General features: G+C 34.2%; 1 protein-coding gene and 1 pseudogene across 1 annotated transcript in view; both read right to left on the bottom strand.

The window, feature by feature from the left end:
• The window catches only part of Lrrtm4 (leucine rich repeat transmembrane neuronal 4), a 713,810-nt gene that overhangs the window by 375,994 nt on the left and 315,388 nt on the right, over window positions 1–22,428 (bottom strand). The gene's annotated exons all lie outside the window — the stretch shown is intronic.
• LOC150060496 (U6 spliceosomal RNA) lies at window positions 14,272–14,371 on the bottom strand (annotated as a pseudogene).

The raw sequence follows: 22,428 nt of genomic DNA, 5'->3' as shown, positions 1-22,428 counted from the left end.
GACATATTAAAGACTGTATGTTCAGGGATCATTTCTATAATATGTTACTATAATAAAGTTCTTGGCCTGGGCACTGTCCCTGAGCTCTTCAGCTCAAGGCTAGAATTCTACCAGTTGAGCAACAACACCACTTCCTCTTTTCTGGTGGTTAATTGGAGATAAGTATCTCATGGATTTCAGTGCCTGGGCTGGCTTTTCACAGTTATCTTCAAATTTCAGACTCCTGAGGCTTGGGCCACTGACACCTGGATACAGTAATGTTTTTACAAAAAAACTGTATGAAGACTATTATTTCACACTCAGAAGATGGATAATATCCAGAGTCTAAGAAGATGTATTATAAAGATGAAAAACACAAACACATATACATTTGATGTTATACAAGAGTTCTGTTTTTTAAAATTAGCCTTTGAATCTAGACATATAAGGCCAAATAGTATGACGCTAAATGAAAGGACCTCCAGGATATAGAAATAAAAGCCATATAATGAGTGTTTTTTGTCCTTAATATACTATGTTTTCTCTCATGTCTTTTGCTGCCCCTTGGTTATCTCATATTGTTACAATATTTCACCTTGTTATCTGATATATTTTATATATGCTTAATTGGGTATTTGAAGTAGGATCGGGAAAGGGGGGAATCAAAATGAGCAGGGGGAGGGGGACAGGGAAAATGGGACCATGACAAGAGAAAGGTTATCAATATTTGTGAAGTAACGTACCTTCTATCTGGTGAATATAAATGTAACCCTTTTATTAATTACAATAAAAATATATGAAAAAATTAGTCCTTGAGTTAAAAACAATATTCATTGTATTTCACAATTTAAGGTATTTTATACACATCCAAACTAAATTGACACATTAAAATTATGCACATAAAATATTTCCCACAGGTATAGTTTTTTTATATACCTATATACATCTTGATATATTTGTAGTTAGAGCAACACAATTCTGAAGGAAAAAAATCTCCCTACCATGTGGAACCATTCTTCTTTCTTTCTTTCTTTCTTTCTTTCTTTCTTTCTTTCTTTCTTTCTTTCTTTCTTTCTTTCTTTCTTTGTTCCTTCCTTCCTTCCTTCCTTCCTTGCTTCCTTCCTTCCTCCCTCTCTTTCTTTCCTTTTTTCTTTCTCTCTTCCTTTATTTTCACTCTGGAATCAGGATTGAACTCAGGGCTTCATACACACTTGGCTTGCTCCATTGATTTGTACTGTACCATTTCGGTAAACCCTCCAACTTGACTTCTTAGTATATACTTTGGAGAAAAATCTTAGGAACATTTCTATCCACTGGCAGGCTTTCAACTACCATCACTTGTATTTCAGCCTCCTGAGTAGCTAGAATTACAGTCAGGAGCCACTGGCACCTGTGCCACTTTGTATCTTGCTAAAAGTATCCAATGTGAGTTGAATCTGATACATCATCCAGCAGAAAATCTGTATGAAATTCAGGAACATAAGAACATAATAAGCTATGATACGGGTTTTCCTTCTTCAAATTCTAGACTGCTGCATTCAACAGGTAATGGCTCCAGCTCTTGAAAAGCTGAAGTATTTGGAAAGAGATAGAGAATGTGTGGGGACTAAAAATGTATTTTTTAAAGGATTATATTTAAAAATGTTCACTCTGTGGAACAGTCTATGAAGAAATGCAATAAAATTCAGAATAGTGGTTTCTTTTAGAGAGAGCAAAACAGAGGCAATGACTGGCAGAAAGAGTCTAGTAAGGGATCTGAGAAAGCATAATGTCTTGAAATATAGTCACAAGAATGCTTATCTTATAAGCAGTCAATAAATTGTTTCTTATGTGTATTTTTATGCTTGTTTTATTTTATTATGTAAAGTTTAAAATGCAGGAAAAACTTGAATCTCCAATTAGGAAAGTAGATTTTTCAATTTCTCCTCACAAATATATCCAATCCTACATTAGGCACTTTAAATACGTTGTTAGATATGAAGTGGCTTAAAATTATTTTGAGAGATATAAACACTTTAAATTGTATTTTGAATATCTCTAAGTATACTTTAAACTGTTTTTTACCTTCCTGAATAGGGACAATTGCTTTTTCATTAAGTATTACCCAGGCTTGTCTTACCTTTTATTTCTTGTGGCTGCAGTATTTTTTTATTTTCTCATATTTTAATATGTACTACAAATCAAACAAAGCAATAGTTGGGATTTTACTCAGGGCTTTGTGTTTACTGGGCAAGAGGTCTATTGGTTTAATCATGCCTCTAGCCATTTTGCCCTGATTTTTTTTTAAAAGGTCTCTTTTTTGCTTAGGCTAGCTGGACCATAATACTTTTGGTCTCAGTCTTTCACGTAGATGTGAACACAGACACAAGTTATTGCATGAGCTTTTGGTTCAGGCAGGGTCTCACAAATGTTTAGCAAAGGCTTTCCTTGAACTGCAGTCATCCAGATATCAACCTCCCCAGTAGCTGACAGGTGTGAGCCACAGAAGTTAATCTGATTTGTTTATTACTTTTTAAATAAATTCACTAATGTCTCCTATTTAGACAGTCATTCTCACACATAGTTATAGTTGGGGATTTTCAGATTCATCTCTATTGAAAATTTGTGCCCTCAATTATTCCTCACTTTGTACTCCCCACCCAGGTTCATTTTTAGATAGGCCATTTTGTTGTAGTCCATTTAGAGCAAAATTATATATTTGATTTTTATTCTTATAACAGGTCCAGTAACAAAAAATTAGCCTGAGTACTTAATTTTATAATTAGGTAATTATATTCAACATAAATTAATTATCACCTGCTTTCTGCAAAGGAGTATCATATCTCATAATGATTTTATTCTGAAATTATTTTGTTATGTATATGATTGCTACATTTCTTCAAAATACAGTGCTATATCTTAACCATATATTACTTTATTCTTTATTCTATTTTTATCATTTTATGGGAAGCTTAACATAATTTTCCTTATCTCTAAGTAGTTGCACATTGTTTCAACTTAATATGTCAGTTTATGAATACAATGCACCTCGATCAGTGACTCTCTTCATAATTCCCTCATATTTCTCGAAGCTCAACCATCCCCTCAATTTTCCAATTGCCTTTCCACATGCAATTTTCCAATTGCATTCCACACTGAATATTAACACTGTTCACTTACCTTCCTCATCATTTGTTTCTCCACTCCTTTTGATATTGCCCTACTTAATCTCTAAGTTCAAATGAGTCATACCATTAGTATCCTTCCTTGCATGTGACAAACTTTAGCAAATACTTTGATGTATATATTTACATATATTTATAAATTAGACTTAACTTCTACTTATGAGAGAAAGGATGCATCCTTTGTCTCTCCCAGCCTGACTTACTTAACACAAGAATTCTTTTCCAATTCCATCCATTTTCCCCACAAAAATTTCCCTACAAATGATACACTAGCATTCTTCTTGATGGATAAAAGGCTATTGTACTCATTTTGGCTTTAGGCCAAATATTTCCTTGAGAACTCATATTTCTTCTTCTGAAGTTTAACCTTAAAGTAGGGAATTCAGGTAGTAAATTCTTGAGTATTTCTTGCATTATGGATTTTGGAACTGGAGTTTGAACTCAGCTGGTGCTAAACCAACTCTATTGTGCTTTTGTTAATTTTCAGGTAGGGAGAACCCATTTCAGTCTTGCACAGCCTTAGGCTATCAGCCTTCAACTTACAATCTGTGATGACAAATATGAGCCTCCACACAGAGTCTATTTACTGGCATGGCATCTTGCTTAACCATTACCCTGGCTGGCCTTGTAACATTGGAGTCATTAGTCTAGGTCTGTTTTTGCAATTTTGAGATAACATATTGTTTCATTCCTAGGCATGTGCTTAAGCTGTAATATATGTACTTTAAGCTTCCTGTCCTTTCTAGAAATACAGGCATGATCACAAACTTCCTCCTGGGAAGATGGAGTCTTGTGGGATTTTCTGCTCAGGCAACCATAGAGAAGTGATCTTTCCAATCTCTTTCTCCTTGGAATGACTGGCAAATGCCACCCTGCACAGCTATTAGTTGAGGAGGGATCTCACAAATGGTTTTGTGTGGGCTAGCCTCAAACAGTGATCCTTTGACCCTAAGGTAGCTAGGGTTCATATTACTGGTAGTGTGAGCTACCAGTGTTTGGCTTATTCATGTTTTAAAATATCACTTTTGAACATATTTTATTGTCTAGGATAAAGCTTCTCTAGGAGGAGGTTTCTAATTCTTTCTGTATTCTCAAAATTAAAGATCATAAGGAAGATCTATTTTTAGTTTGTGGAAGAACTGATTTGTGTAATGGTTCACTGAAATGGAATCTCATACCAATCAGAAGTTTGAACACATTATTTATGTATTGAAATGTCAAAAATGACTTTATCCATGCTAAATAAACTAATACATGTAAACACTTGCGAGTACATTGTACACAGTATTCCAAGGTCCCTGTAATTATTAAATCCTACATGTCAATTTTATATTGTATGGAGGGGATATTTTCTTATTATGTATATGGTCACAAAGTATCATAAATGTAGAAATTGTCGGAAATTATTGTGCATAGAGATGCTTATTTTCAATATTTTCGTGAATAATGTATGGATAGTTGGAATTATATAACACATAAATCCTAAAACGCGTAATAAAAATTATATAACACATAAATCCTAAAAAACAATTCCCATTGTCTTATTACTTCATGTGATCAGTTAATGCCTGCAGTCTTTTCTCTTGTAGCTATAAAAATGATATTTTAATACCTTCCTTAGCAATGAGCATAAATTGTTCCTGAAGTTTTATTACTCAGAACAAATTTTGTCTCTGACATTTTTTAACCAAAACTTTTCAATGAAATGTCATTTCATTAATATAAAATCTTGACTGGAGGTGTGGCTCAAGCAATAGAGATCTTGTTAATAAGCAATTCAAACCCCAAAACCAAAAATAGAATTTATACGGTAAAGATATGCACAAGTGGCTCATAATGCTCACTACTTGGGTGGTTCAAATATGAGGGATGGGGTATGAAGTCATCCATGAATCCCTTTTGTACCAGTTAATCATGAAAAACAGCAGGAGATCTGTGTCTCAATTGGTAGAATGGTAACTTGAGCAAAAAAGACAGTGTCCAGATCCTGAGTTCAAGCACTAGGAATAGTACATACACACACAGACACACACAGACAGTCCGGCAGACACACACACACATCCACACACAGTTACAAATGAAAATCCTGGGCCAGAAAGTATAATTAGAAAACATATGATTCATATTGAAAGACTCCTTTAAAAAAAATTAGCCAAAATGCTGGGTGAGATGGGATGGTTCACACCTGTAATCCTAGCTACTCAGGAAGCTGAGATCTGAGGATTGCCTTTCAAAGCCACCCGGGGAACCAATGAGCCACTAGAAAATCGGAAGTGGCCCTTGACTCAAGGGGTAGGGTGGTAGCCTTGAGTTGAGAGCTCAGGGACAGTGCCCAGGCCCAGAGTTCAAGCCCCACAGCTAAAAACAACAACAAAAAATAGTCAATGTATTCAAATGAAAATTTTCCTAAAGCTTCTCAATTTTTTAAATAAATAAACCTGCATACTTTATAGGGGTGTATTATAGTGGTTCATTTAAATTTGTCAAACATTTGTATTTTTGGTTTTTAAATCTGCATGTGAAAAATTGTTTCACAGAACATTTTTGCATAATTTAAAATACCTTTAAAAGTCAATGACAAAGACAGGAAACACAGGATGAATATCTAGATACATACATAGATAGATAGATAGATAGATAGATAGATAGATAGATAGATAGATAGAGATATATGACAGCAAGGCCAGGACAGAGGAATGGCTGTTTCAGTCATCACCTAGAAAGCTGTCTATTGTAACAAAATTGGTTTATTTGGACGATAAAATGGACATATTTTGAAATATTGCAACAGGAAATAAGATTTGGCAATATATTCATTAGTAAGACAACGTTGTCAATGATCAAATTCAGCACAATTTCACTTAGAGATGTCTTGAGTAGGTAGTGTTTGAATTTATCTGTCCCTCCAGCAAGGTGCCTGCTTGGGGATTTGTTGAATCATATTAGTGAGGCTTGTGATTGCTTGTTCAGTTGATTGACAAGTATTGCATCAAGTAAGTAATGACTTGTCACTCCTCAGTATTTCAAGAAGAGAGTGTAGTTATGTTGAGTGTAAAGTCACCTAAGGTTTAGGGTTTAATGTTCGATTTTCTATTGATTTACACCAGGTTTTAGTCTATTAAAAATTAGACCATAAAACTGTCCTAATAAGGATGATTTGGCTTCAGTTGGAGGAGAAAAAAAATGAGAGTAAGAGCCAGCTCATTTTACTACTAGGGTAAGACTGATTTCTTACCAGCATAATCACCCTATATTCAGAATGCCAGTTTAATGCAGTCAGAATTGAAAAGCATCTTGGCTGCAGACTTAGAGAATTATTTTTTTTAAATCACTAGTTTCACTGTTGTTCAGGGACACAAAAGTAAAGAAATTTAACACCTGACAAAATTACTTTTCAACAATATCTGAATATGCTGTGTAAAGTTATAATGAAATCAAAAGTTTTACCAAGGCTTTATATTCAAGAGATTGATGCAAATTATTTTTGGAAAGTAGACAGCAAAAGAAAGCAAGACAACTTATTAAATTTTTTTCTCTATGATTATATCTAACATTGACTTTCAAAATCTAAGGATCTAGCCTCAAAAATCAAATCAGTTGAAATGTAATTATAGAAAACACATTGCTCTGAGTTTTGCTAGATTGTTACTGCCTAAACAAGAATCAGAAATAAAAACAGGAATGATCACTTTGACAGACACAGACAGTAATGACAATGTTATTGGTAACAAAACCAGCAGAGACTAGACATGCATCTTTCCAATGGAGGAGCATGGAGATGAATAGAACATAAAGCAACTACACTCTTTCCTACCCAGTGTCACATTCATCATATAATTAATAAAAGCATGCAGCCATTAAATTTAAGGTATTCTCTCATTTATTCTTCATACTTACAGAGTTAATATGGCCTCTTTTGCCTCAGTTACCTCAATGATAAACTGAACATTTAAGCTTTCCTTTCTCATAGACTCGCTGGAGATGCCTTGTTCCAATAATAGCATTCATCACAGTTTTCTTTCTAGAGGAAGTTTATGGAAAACCATGAATTTTTTAATCTTTTAATAGCATGAAGTTCAATGTATGCCAATTTTACTGCAATTTGCATTTGGAAGGAATTTCTGATTGTCTCATGTATATTACTGTATTCTTAATTGATAATATCCATTTGTCATAAAAGTTATATCAGATGAATATCACAAAACAATTTGATAAAAATACTGTGACTTCATAACATTGTGAGAACCCATCATAATCATTATTGACACTGTGTATATGCCCTCAAAATCAGACCTGAATAGTAAACATTAAATATATGAAATTTAAGATTCACTCTGCATACACACAAGCATATATACATATATATGTGCTTTATAAATATTGTATATATATTCTTGCTTTATATTTTATCTTAGTAAAGCTTTTGAATATATTTTTTAAAGGATGTAGAAGAATAAAGAAAATGAGGGAGAAAAAACTGTCATTTGAATCAATAGATCAACCTCATATGATTTCAGCAAAGAAATATCCTAATGGGGAAATATTAATTCACATAAAGGAACACATAAATCAGGCAGGTGCTTTGAGATGTGTTTTAGATTACACCATAACGGGAGGGACCTGAGGACCAAGTTCACAATTTGTATGTAGGAAAAGAACCATCTCCAAAACACCAGTGGATGATCTTGTAATACCAATTAAATGTTAGATGGCAATGGCCATTGGGAAAGGGGAGCAGAAGGTAATAGAACAAATCTTCATATTGCAAAGACTTAGAAACAGAGCCCAGAATCAAACTTAGCACATTTGATTTTGACTAAATGGCTGTTGGAGTAAATGAGACAAATGTTTAAAGGGGATTCAAAGGAAGACAGTGGTACCTGTTAAAAATAATCTACCACCAAAAGTACAATTCAAAATGCAAACTTTTAGTATGAAAGCTTCACATCCCATGAAATGAAAGATAAAGAGCAGACTAAAAAAGATAAATTACTTCGGAATCATATTTGTAGTGAAGAGTGAGTATAGATGGATAGCTAATCTTGTTAAAAGGACAGGTGTGAATCCTTTTGTTAAAAGGACAGGTGTGAATTCTTTGTTAATTAGTATATTTAGCTTGAATCAATAAAAAATCACTATATTAGAAAAATAAGCCAGTGTTACAAAATATAGTCACAAAGATAGCCAATGGATAGCTATCCAAGTTCAGAAAAATAACAGAATGTAATCATCTTCCTACAAAATATAAAGTAAATACTCAGGAGTTAAACCAGAGTACCAGTGAATGAGAAGAGAATATTTGTCAATAAATAATAGTTCAATGTTAACAAAAATCTATGGCATTACAAAATTTAACCGAAAGAATGCACAAACTGAAACTATATCCTAATAAAGCAATTTACAAAGTGCAATACATGAGATTTTAAACAAAATATAAAAATATAAAATTTTCACTTAAGTAGAAAATTAATGTTAATAATATACAAAATTGAGTATCACACAGACTAAATTAAGTATGCATAATTCACACTAAGGTTAAGAAACAATAAAGAATGCTGTGTTCTTCACTATTGTGATTTAATAGGACTAAAGATAATGGGAATAAAAATGTTTTTATAAAAAAAAGAAAAATGAAATCATAGGTGCTGGGAATGTGGTTTAGTGAAAGTGTTTGCTTTAGCATGTAAAAAGCAAAGCCCTGGATTCAGTCCCACAGCACAACAACATAAGCAGAAAAAGTTGGAAGTGGTGCTGTGGCTCAAGTGGTTGAATAATAACGTGGAGCAAAAAGAAACTCAGAAACAGTGTTCAGGCTCTGAGTTCAAGACCCATGAGTGGCACAAAAAATCAACTTAGAACAGAAAATTAAATGCTCTTATATTGAAACCTCAAAGCAAATATTTGCAAAATGTTATTAGTTTGAGTCTTCTCAGTGTAAGATTGATTGTAAAAATGTATGTGGCCACAGCGTGCTAAATTTCTAGTTATTTTTGTTTTTTACGTTGTTTCGTTTTTGTATTTTGTTTCTCTACTTGTATGTTGTACTTCTATTACAAAATATTTTATTAAAATTTGAATGAGTATTATTCTAAAATACTCTGGAAAATAAATTATGCACCAAAATGATGAAGCCATTTCCATAAGTGCAATCTAATCAATTACTAAAACTATATCAAAGCCCAGAGATTTCAATTTTTGGGGGATGTTTACAAGTGTTGTTAAAGTGTTGGACTTTAATCTAGTTAATTTGTGTGAAAAAAATTCTCCGATTTTCCCTGGAGATAGAAAGACAGAATTCAGAACTTCAGAACTGTTTGAGTTAGTTCTTCAGGCATTTACATCATTTGAATGTATTTCATTAATATTCTATCTCCTAACTGTATCTCCCTAGCATGCACACACACACACACATACACACATACCATAAATGAAATGGCAGACCTAAAAAACTTCCCATGAATATTTTACTTAATGCTTATAATGTTTTCAAGATATCATACGTTTTATAAAATATAAATATTCAGAAGGTAATCCAAACTTTTCCCCATGTCTTGTGTCTCATGGGAAAGTTATTGATGTGAAGAAATGATACATATTTCTTACTTCTCATAGAATACCTAGGGATAGATAATTGAAAACATCTTTCCTAAAAAGAATGACTATATCTTTAGAATTCTTTAAGAATGAACATACTCTAATGTTTTTGCCTTTAGGAAATGATAAAAAGAAAACTGCAAAGAACTAGACATTTTGTCTATTCTCTACATACCTCTGGTATATCTAGGTAATACCAAGAAAACTTAAGGTTGTGATGGTTATGTATAAAACTGTTCCCCAAAGAATACTATTCAATTTGTCTCTGAAGTGAACCAGGTGATCACGTTTGACATAAACAAACCTATAACTAAGAGATGCTGATGTACACGAGTTTAGTTCTGTCTTAGAGGTTAATGCCTTTGTGAGATGTGCAGCATTAATGTGAGGGATTCCTGTTTCTCTTCAGTCTTCATCTTTCACAGAGAAGAGTTGCTTGTGCCCGATATTGTTTCTCATTAAAGATGGCATCATTGGCCCTAAGCCATATGTATGCTAAAACATAAATGTAGATACTGTGAATATTGTTTCATAAGTAGCTACCTGGAAATGTAAATCAAGCAGGTTGGTGGGATTTCCTGCCCCATCATTTACCAGTGATGTGACTTTATGTAAGATGCTAGACTTTCCTGAGCTCAGTTGTCTCTTCCAGGAAATGACAATTCACTTTTTGAGTTTGATAAGAACGTTATGAGATTATGCCCCAGAACTTTTATTATAGTACTTGCCATATAATAAATCATAGATATTAGTATACTATTTTATAAGTGAAGACCTGAGGAAACTGGATGTTACAGGTTACGGTGGGGTAGAATAGGACTAACATCAATTGCATTTAATCATCTTCAGCCCAACACTTCCCTTTATTCCTGTGAATGGTAAGTCAAGCCAGTTCCTAGGATTTAAATTGTGCTTTTTTCCCCTTTTTTCCCTATGGTATATTGTTTTCCATATATTTTTATTGTAATTAATAGTAGAATTAATAAAAGAATTAATATATTCACCAGATAGAAGGTGCATTAATTCACATACATTGATACCCTTTCTCATGTCTTGGTCCCCATTTCCCTCTCCCTACCCCCACTCCCCAACTTGTTTTCCCCCCTTCCCTATCCAATTTCAAATAACCAAATACAAATATATCCAATATATCAGATAACAAAGTGAGATACTGTAACAATATGAGATAACCAAGAGACAGCAAAAGAGATGAGAGATAACATAGTACCTTAAGAACAACAATCATTCATTATATGGCTTTTGTTTCTATATCCTAGAGGTCCTTTTATTTAGCATCATACTATATGGACTTATGTATCTAGGTTTTGCTCTATTGCAAATCTCTGCTAGGAGAGCCCAAGATTTCTACTGATTATGGAAAATGAGGGAAACCATTGAGCCTAAGTTCCTTTGAGTCTGGTTTACTTCAATTAATATGATTGTTTCTAAGTCTTTCCATTTCCTAACAATTGGGGCGATGTCATTCTTTCTGACAGCAGCATAGAATTCCATTGTGTACAAATACCATATCTTGTTGATCCACTCATCAATTGAGGGACATCTGGGTTGGTTCCATATCTTTGCTATGGTAAATAGTGCTGCAATGAACATCACTGTGCTAGTGGATTTAGTCTGTCCTTGTTTCTGGACAATTGGGTAAATGCCTAGTAGTGGAATTGCTGGGTCATAGGGGAGCTCTATGTTTAGTCTTTTGAGGAACTGCCATACTGCTTTTCATAGTGGTTGAATGAGGTTTGCACTCCCACCAACAGTGTAGTAGTGATCCCTCCTGGCCACATCCCCTCCAGCATCTGGAGTTATTACTTTTCCTGATCCTGGTCAATCTAACTGGAGTGAGGTGGAATCTTAGAGTTGTTTTGATTTGTATTTATTTTATGACCAGAGATGTTGAGCATTTCTTCATGTGTCTATAGGTCATTTTCGTTTCTTCTCTTTAAGTCTTTGGCCCATCTTTTAATGGGATGGTTGTTACTTTGGAGATTAGTTTTGGAGTGATTCAATTTTTTGAGCTGTTGATATATTTTAGATATGAGGCCTTTGTCTCCTATATGGTTGGTGAAAATCTTCTCCCATTCTGAAGGCTTCCTATTTAATTTACTAGCTATGTCCTTTGCCCTACAGAAGCTCTGCAGTTTAATGCAGTCCCACTTATCCAGCCTTTCTCTGATTTGTTGTGATTATTGGTCCTTATTAAGAAAGTTTTGACCTGTGCCAAGGAGGCCTAGTATATCTCCTGTTTCTTCTTGTAAAGTTTTCAGTGCTTTTGTACATTAAATTCTGTGACCTGACACAAACTTATCCACTACTCCTGTTCCCTTAATATATTTTTTCAACTTGTACAAATACATAGAGTAGTATGTGATAAACTGATACATGTATATGATCCATAAAGGTGAAATTATGATAACTAACATTCCCATTCCTTTGTCACATTGTGCCACGAATCTAGGAATGTATTGTGCCATTTTACTCTGCTTGGGCATAGTTTATAAAGGTTTAAAATGAAGATTTTTGTTAACCATCCCTGAACAAACCTTTAACCTCTTAGTAATACATAATGTACATTTCAATCTTCTTTAAAATATTATTAAGATAATTCTTTTTCCATGAATCTCTTCTAAATCATCAGCATTCACGGGTCTATTTTTTTAACGGTCATACTTAGCACTTCCCACTTGGTTCTTATCAACATGTTTTTGGATCGAAATGAATTACAAAACTATCTGAATCATCTTTCTGGGCCTTATTTACTCAGAAAGAAAATTTGTATCATATTTTATGTCTGTTGCACTGTCTAAGGTAGAGAAAGCACTTAACAATTTTTTGCCAAATGAAGAAAAAAATAATGAATCTGCCAAAATTCTATTTTTCAAAAGTTGAAAATAATGGGTCTGTGGAAAGCAGTGATAATCCTAAATCTAATTAAAATGCCAAAATACTTATGTAAGAGAGAAATAATTCATTAAGATAAAAACAAGTTGGCAGGAAGTAACTTCACACCTAATACTTGTGCTATAATTTGTCATCAGTGTTGTTTCTCACATCTTATAGAACGATGAAATTAGTAGAATAATACTTTCTGCATAGGTATGGCTTGAGTGGATACTGTTTCCTTTCCTCCTTATTATTACTAACTTTTCCTCCTCAACTTGGAGTTTGACCTAGTGATAGAGTGCTCACCTAGCATGCACAAAGCTCTGGGTTTGATTCCTAGGTACCACATACCTACAAAGTGGTACTGTAGCTTAAGTGGTAGAGCTCTAGCCTTGAGCCAAATATGTTCAAGCACAGTTCCCATAGAGGATGTATAAAAGACAAATTGCATTTGAATGAAGATGGAAGAGAATGGTTTGCTTTGTTGATTCAAAATAGAAGCAAGCAACATCCTAATTCTTTTGACTCACAAGTACAGGAAGCTTTCAGTTATCCATTAGGATTAGATATGTGGTCACCTCATCCATACAGACCCCTCATCCACAGTCACTTAGATGCTCAGTGCTGTGTTTTTCCTTTTTTATTGTATTTTATTGTCAGAATAATTTATAGAGAGGTTATAGTTACATTTGTCAGGAAATGGTTACATTACTTCTTGAACCTTGATCCCCTTTCTCATGTTTTTGTGCCCCTTTTCCTCCCCCAACCCCTTCCCAATCATCTTGTTTTCCACGTTTATTTCCCTAGTTCAAATAAATAAATAAGTGTATATACAATATATCAAGTAACAAAGTCAGATAGTAGGATCTAACAAACACAGAAATCAGAGAGTGAAAGAGGTCTATAGACCAATACTGACTTGGATATACTAAGTTTTTTCTGTTTTTTTTTTCTTGCCAGTCCTAGGGCTTGAACTCAGGGCCTGAACACTGTCCTTGGGCTTTTTCAAGGCTAATACTCCATCATTTGAGCCACAGTACCACTTCTGGCTTTTTCTATGATGTATCTGGTACCAAGGAATCGAATCCTGGTCTTCGTGTATACTAGGCAAACACTCAATCACTAGGCCAAACTCCCAGCCATATACTAAGTATTAATAGGATTACTGTGGTGCTACTGTGCTCTTGTGGTTACTGATGAGATTGTGTTGAAACCTGGATTGCAGCAAGGTCATGTTGTTTCTTTGCTCCTTCCCATTAAGTATGCTGTGCTGTCAGGTATCATGGCTGCTCTATTGATAATTTCCCTTCAGCAAGTAATTTCTACAACCACAGTCTTCTCAGATTATGCCTATATTTAACCCACAATAAGATGACTATGCTATACCACGTCTTATAAATAGTTGCTTATTTTTGACTTGGAAAATTTACTCCTTCCTTTAATCAGCAAACACTTTGAATTTTTTTTAGCCTCATTGTTGAAGAGTGCTTAAAAAAATGAAAGAAATAATATTCTCCTTATCAGCATGCTATTTAGAATATTTTAGATGAAACCATCAATATTTATCTTCAAATAAAATAATAATCTGTCTTTAAGAAAGTTTATCAATACACAGTTGTTTCAAACCTTTCCAGATATTTGATTACAATAATGCTTCAGGAATTTTTCTATCATCCTTTCAAAAGGGACATGCTAATCTCTGTACTGTTCCAATTTTATTACCTGTGCTTCTGAAGCACTATCATTGTGTTTTAAAAGAATAGTTTGTTTTGGGTTAAGACTGCAGTACATACTGAATTTTATGTTGCATTTTATTTCTTCACAGTATGAGTTTGATAATTTTCCTACAGTTGTGCGAAACTAAAGCCTATCCATGATGTCACTATGCATCCTCCCTCAGTGTAACAAAGGAAATGAGCCTTTCCATGGTTTTCCCATCTAAGATCATTGTGACACAAGACAAAATCAGCCCAGGTCTACTAGTTCTGTGGCCTTGCCCTTACTCTTTTCATTTCACCAGATAAATCACTCTCTCCAACTCTTTTCTGTACTTAATTTCATGGAAATAACATTATTCAAATTAACTTAATTGTGGAAAAAGTAAAAAGTATATATTTTATCAAATACTGTAAAATAATGGATTGATTCTTGTTTAATAATCCATCTCGTTTTAGCATAACAGTTATTTGTAATACCTATCTATCACAGCAAAATTGATTAAACAGATTGTGGAATCCACAATAACTCTTCTAAATATTTGTACATTATCCTAGAATTTTACATACAGGAACACACAAACACAATACAGCACACCTTGGACATACATGAGTTGAGAAATTTGTAAAAATAATATAGTAAAAGCTTGAAATTATTAAATGATTTTACATGTATTTTGAATATTCTACTAAAGCATAATTTCCACTTGGAAATTGACATTTTGCTATATTTTGTTGGCAGTGATGTTAACTTATCCATATTTATTATGACATTGAAATTCTTGATTATTTTTTGATAAATCTCATTATATTACTAGCTTTGCTTTCTCCTCAGCATTATAGTAAATTTTAGTTTACGTATCAGTCAAAATTCTGTATATGGTTTTTACATATCAAAAAACTTACAAAGGTACTAAACATCAACTTGAACATGTAGGGGTAATGGAGAAGTGTGGCACCAACCAAATTAGGGCTGAGGTAGAGGGTGCTCGATCATATGGAATTCTCAAAAAAAACTATAAGTTTTCATTAAGTACTCAGCCATTAGCAGAAAAAAACAGAAATTCCTCAAGAACTTATTAGTAAATATGGTAAATCTCTTGTCCTCCACTAAGCTTTCTGCAATTGTTTCCTGAGAACAAAACTTAACCTTTTCTTTAAGCTAACGTACCTACAAAGGCCTATACTGAGCTAACCCTGGCTCCTAATCCCTAACAAACAGGATCCTGGCTAAATTGTCTTCTACACTGACAAATAAGGGCTCTTGTGTAGTCAGGTTGACAACACACCCTATGACATTTTTGGGCTGTCTTTCATAATTTGTTTATATGATAAATCCCTTATTGAAAAAGACGAAAGTGATCATTTGCAGTACACTGGATTAGTACCTCAGTAAGATATATTTTTTATGATTTTTAGATCTCTATTTCTATGTATATCTTATTTTAGTAAAGAAGCTGAGTAATTAGCCCACTTTAGTTGAGCTTGTTTTTATTCTCTACATTGAAAATTTCACACCTCTTGCTCATTTACTTAGTAGACCATGATAACAGAGAATGATAAAATGATGCAAGTTTAATTATTTTCTTTCCTCTGAAAAATTCAATAGCTTATGCAAAGATATGGAGATAAACTTAAGTGTTTCTCTTCACATTTATTATGTCAACTAGGGAAATTCCTATTTGGAATTCTATTTAAAACTGGCTTCTTTTTTTCTCAGATACAAAGAAAAATATAAGCATTTGTTATCATATTACTATGACTATATGTCAGGTAGGCTAGGTTTGGCTAGATTATGTTGTAGTTCAATAAAACTCTCAGGGCTTCAGTAGCGTACACAGAAAGGACTATTTCTGGTTCATGTTAACTTATGATTTGAGAATGGCTTCCCTCAATACAGACCCTTTAAATCACATTGAAACCAAAGCTTCATTGGGAAGAGCTACTATTCACTGCTTCATTGGCAAGAGACCTCACAAGAGTCCTGCACAAACAACCTAAGGTTCTATCTTAGATATGTCATATATCATTTTTTAGAATATGTCACAGCCACATATATTCTGGAATTGAAACCTACAACACCGCGTGGTCACACAGCGTTCATCTTATGATGCTAAGAGAAAGAAGATCTGGAGCAATTCTGAAAGTTAACCTTAGGCCAAGCTATTAGCTCAGAATCTCAGAATTATACACACACACACACACACACACACACACACACACACACACACACACACATGTCTCTGTTAGATATGGGTGCAACATAATCTACCTGGTTTAGTTGGGTGAGTTTAGCATTTTTCTTATCTAACATCAGATTATGAAAATCAGTTCTGAGTCAATCAAACTGAATTGAATTTTTAATATTTGGAAGCAAGGGTTAACAGTGAGTAATAACAAAATTAGGCATATCTGGATCAGGCTTATAAACACGTGACATCACTTATACTTATAATCTTAGGCACAGTAGATACAGAAACCAAAAGGATTGTGGTTCAAGTCAAGCCTAGGCATAAAAAGTTGTTATTAAGACTTCATGCCAACAAATTAATGAAGAATAAAATCCGACCTGCGAGGGAGGTTAGAAGTTTGATATAGGCAAAAATATGAGACTTTTTCTAAAAACTATTCAAAGGAAACAAAAAAGGGGAAAGAATCTGACTGAAATAGTAATGCATTTATTTTTCATGCACAGAAATATAAAGAAAATATAAAGAAAAGAAGAAATAATATTATAAAAAACTACTTAGACTTAAATCAATTATTTTTTTTTACTTCTAATCACTAGCATTTTCCTCAGTTGGTCAGTAAGCTTCACTCTGATTCTATTTCCCCCTCTTTTGAATAGATTTCCAAATGATCTATTGTTCTTTGCCTACTGAGTCAGAACAATTTGTCTTTAACCATCAGATCATCTTCATAGTTCACATCACATTTTATAGAAATATTATTTTTCATATTCTAACCATTCTCTGAAATAAGTATTGCAAGGGAGTCAGCTGGCTTCCTAACCTTGGTACCATTGGAAAATACACACAATGATTCATTTTCCAGCTTCTGAGTTTCTGTTTTCTTGGTAACTATAAGTTGATTTTGTCCTGCTTGAGCCTCCATGAGACATTGTCTTGTCTTCTCATACTGCTTATTATGACTTAATTCACTGCCATGAATTATTTCCTATAGAGATGATAAATCAACTTTTTCTCCTGAAGACCTTTAACTAGAAACTGAAGTTAGATAATCATAGCAAAACTTCTCCAGCTCTTGTTGCATACCAGGCAATAGAATTTTTGTGTTTGAACTGAATTGGCTCAAAATAGCTATTCTTTGAGGCAGGTACAATTATTATGCTCATTTTACACACAAGGAAATTAAAAATGCAAAGAGTGAGCAATTTTCATGGGATCAAATGGCTAATAACAAAATGTGCTGGGCTTGACCCCAGACTGTCTGGCTCCAAAGGCTGTGTTCCTAACTCCTGTCTATAATGTCTCATTATCCGTGAGTTCTACTTTCACTGAGGCAGCTACTTTTGGATTAGTCATTTGACTTAGTTCATTTTATTTTGCTTTTACTAAAAAAACAGAAAACAATAGTAAAGTAAACATACTAAGATTCAGATTTCATGTTGTATTTCTGGATCCATGCATAAAGCTTGGGAAATGATTTTAAAATTTAAACATTTGGATGAACGAGTCTTCCAGTGGACTACCCGTGGCTCATGCTTGTAATCCTAGCTACTCAGGATGCTGAGATCTGAGGTTCATGGTTCAGAGGTTTCAGAGCCAGCTTTGGCAGGAAAATCCATAATATTCTTATCTCCAATTAACCATTTGAAAACAGGAAGTGGCCCTATTGTTAAAAGTGGAGAGTTCTAACTTTGAGCAGAGGAGCTTAGGGTCCATGCTCAGACCCTGCATTCAAACCACATGACTGACAGTAAAAGAAGAATCTTCTGGAGAGAAGTGACACAAATTTCCCACATAGCATCCTAGACTCACAGAAATAACAGTCATCGATTGCATGATGGTGTTTAATAAGGATTAGTCATTACAATGAATTAATAGGAAACATACATTGAACTCAAAATACTATGATAAAGAAAAGGTTAGAAATGCAAAGCCTTTGAAACATTCATAAATGCATCATAAATATCCCTGAAAATTTCAAGCATTTTGTCAGATTTTTACCCCAGAAATAGAACCTTACTTAAACATTTCAAATATATGACAAATTCTGGATCAAGCAAAGATCCAGAATTCTGTGACAGAATCTTATAATGCTCTTGGACTTTCTCATTCAGTTTGGTCATGGAATCTTGTCCCCTTGATGCAGCATCTTATGTGGTAGATGGTCCCTAAAGCATGCTTAGTGAGGACAAAATGCTGATGTGAAACTAAGACAACATATAAGAACTTCTTAAAAATTATGATTTTAAGCCTGGTGATGATTGCTCATGCCTGCTATCCCAACTATTCAGGAGACTGAGACCTGAGGATAATGGTTTGAAGCCAGCCCAAACAGCTCCATAACATTCTTATCTCCAGTTATACTCCAAAAGCCAGAAGAGGAGATATGGCTTAAAGTGATTGTTGCTAGACTTGAGAAAACAACAGCAACGACTCAGGGACAGTGTCCAGGTCTTGAAATCAAGCCACATGATCAATCAAAGAAAAATGAGATTTTTTAAAATTAAAGAATTTATTAACATTGATTTTTACATTATGTTTCAAATGATATGTTTAACAAACAAGTGTTCAAAAAGGGAATCTCTATATACAATCACTGGCACTTAGTTTTTAGAACATAATCAAAATTAGGCTAAGGGTTTGTATAGCATAGATACATATTAATTTATGAAATAAAACATTATGTCTATAGACTCATAGCTTTTTATGTCTATGTAGTTGTGTTTATATTTCCAATACCATGTCCATAGCGTTGGATATGCAAATATTGAGTCCTCGCTCTTGTACTGTTTGGATCTAATAGCCACATATTAAGGATACCATGTGCCTTCTGTTCCTTTGGTCTTGACTTGTCTCAACATGATTTGCTCTAGATTCATCCACTTCCCTGAAAATGCCATTATTTTATCTTGTCTGTTGGCTATGTAGAATTCCATTGTATGTATATATATATATATGTATATATATATCACATTTTCTGTATCCATTCTTCTTCAGTAGAGCATCTGGATTGTTTTCATCGCCATGCTACTGTGAATAGTGCAGAGATAAACATAGCTGGGTTATGATTGATGTTCAGGGTAGATGCCCAGAAGTGGTATGGCAGGATCATAGGGAAGGTCAATTTTCAGTTCTTTAAGAAACCTCTACATTGCTTTCCGGAGTGGCTGAATTAGTTTACAATTGCACCAGCAGTGTAGTAGGGTTCCCTTTTCTCCACAACCCCATGAGCAGCTGTCATTGTCTGAGTTCAAAATCTTGGCCATTCTTGTTGGGGTAAGGTGGTATCTTTTATTAGCATTTCCTTTATGACCATGGATGATGAGCATTTTTTTCATATGCTTTTCTGCCATTTTAATCTCTTCTTCTGATAAGTCTCTCTTTAGTTCTCTTGCCCATTTAGTGAATGGTTTGTTGGGTTGGGGGGGATTAGTTTCTTGAGGTCCCTGTAGATACTGGATATTAAGCACTTGTCAGATGTATTATTGGTAAATATCTTTTCCCAGTTGGTTGGCTATCTCTCTATTTTTGTGGCTATGTTTTTATCTGTGCAGAAACTTTTTATTTTTGGGTAGTCCCATTGTCGAGTCTCTCTCCAATCTGTTGTGACCCTGGGATTCTGTTCAGGAATCTTTTGCCTGTGTCTCTCCTATCTATCATGTAGCAGTTTCATGGTTTCTGGTCTGACACTGAGGTCTTTGATCCATTTTGAGTTAATGCTTGTGCATGGCAAAAGACTAGGGTCAGTTTTTAGTTTTCTGCATGTGGCTGCCCAGTTTTGCCAGCACCAATAATTGAACAAACTGTCTTTGTTCCACTGTATATCTTTGCCTCTTTTATCAAATACAAGTTGACTATAGGTATGTGGATCTATTTCTGGGTCTTCTATTCTTTTCCACTGATCTTCTGGTCTGTTTTTGCGCCAAAACCAAGCGGTTTTTGTTATAATGGCTCTATAGTAGAGTTTGAAGTCTGGTATTGTAATACCACCAGCATTGCTCTTTTTGCCTAGAATTGTTTTGGCTATTCTAGGTTTTTCTAGGCTACAGCTCTAGCCTTGAGAAAGTCCAGGGACAGGGCTCATGCCCTGAGCTCAAGCCCAGGACTGGTCAAAAAAAAAAAAAAGTTGGTTCTTTGAAAGAGTCAACAAAATAGACAGACCCCTGGCAAGATTAATCAAAAGAAGGAGAGGGGAGATTCAAATAAACAAGATTAGAGACACCACAGGAACAGTCACAAATGATATCGAAGAAAGTCAGTCCTTAATGAATAAATACTACCAGGACCTATATTCAAAGAAACAAGAAAATCTAGTAGAAATGGATGATTTCTTAAATAAATATGAGCTACCCACACTGAACAATGAAGAGGTAAACAAATTGAACAAACCAATCTCTTTTGTTTTTTTTTTCTTTTTGCCCGTCCTGGGTTTGAACTCAGGTTCTGGGCATTGCCCTTGGACTTCTTTCTCAAGGCTAGAGCTCTACCAATTGAGTCTCAGCACCAGTTCTGGCTTTTTTCTATGTATGTGGTACCGAGGAATCGAACCTGGGTGTTCATGCATGCTAGGCAAGCACTCCACCACTAGGCCAAACTCCCAAACAAACCAATCTCCTACAATGAAATTGTGGAAGCAATCAGGGAAATACCAACCAAAAAGAGCTCAGATTCAGATGGTTTCACTGCGGAATTCTACAAGACGTTTACAGATGAAGTAACACATATACTCTTGAAACTCTTCCGAGAAATAGAAACAGAGGAGCAATACAAAACTCATTTTATGAAGCTAATATTACTCTCATCCCCAAACCAGGGAAAGATCCAACCCAAAAAGATAACTACAGACCTATCTCTCTAATGAACACAGATGCAAAACTCCTCAACAAAATATTAGCCAACAGAACCCAGAAATAAATTTAAAAAGTTATACACTACAATCAAGTAAGCTTCATCCCACAGATGCAAGGCTGCTTTAACATTCGCAAATCAATCAATGTAATACATCACATCAATAGAGGTAAGGATAGAATCATATGATAATTTCTCTGGACCTGGAGAAGGCATTTGACAAAATACAACATCTATTCATGTTGAAAGCACTAGAAAAATAAGATTTTATTGTTAATATTTTAGAACATTGCAAGAAACATGTCATGATAGAATTTTCCCACTTTAAATGATAAAACTTGAAAATTTTGAACAAAACCTATTTTCATGTGGGTTAACATAGACAAATAGATATTCACTAATATTAGGTATAGACATAAGAGTATATGTGTACTGGGATGCACATGCTTATATATGTGAATATCAATGTGGTGTATTTCTAAAAGTGTAAACCCAGCCCCCATTTAGATGGGTAAGGTTCTGTTTTGAAAGTTTTATGTTTTGACATTATTGTGTATTTGTGGGTTGGTGATAAGAAACATTTTGGCTAGTATAAAATTTTCACTCAAAGAGAATTTTCATTTAGTTTTTTTTTCCTCCAGCTGCAGATCAGTGCTGCAAAGGTCAATGGTTATAGTTCTCTGTGGATTCTTAGAATGTAGAATGAGGGACTTTGAAGTGATTTGTTCTGTCACTTGTTCCCAGAAAAACTGACATAATTTAATATGATAACTGTTCTTCTGTACCTCATTAAACCAGAAAAGGATAACTTGATAGAATTTGAAGTTATTTATGACTTCCTGCTTAGAAAATATGAGTTTGGCAATTTTAAACTCTATTTGCCCAACTGCCTTCCCCCCTCTACCAGTTACAAACTGTCATTTCTGTGCACCAGAGTAAACATGAAATGAATTTCCTTCTGTATGTCTCAAGGAATTATAAGTAAGTATATCACAGAGGAAATGTGCATTACCTATCTTTTTCCAAAAATGATAATGAGTAGAG

Source organism: Megascapheus bottae, chromosome 7, assembly GCF_031878675.1.
Source record: "Megascapheus bottae isolate mThoBot1 chromosome 7, mThoBot2.hap1, whole genome shotgun sequence".
Lineage (NCBI taxonomy): Eukaryota > Metazoa > Chordata > Mammalia > Rodentia > Geomyidae > Megascapheus > Megascapheus bottae.
This window is presented reverse-complemented; position numbering and strand designations above follow the sequence as displayed.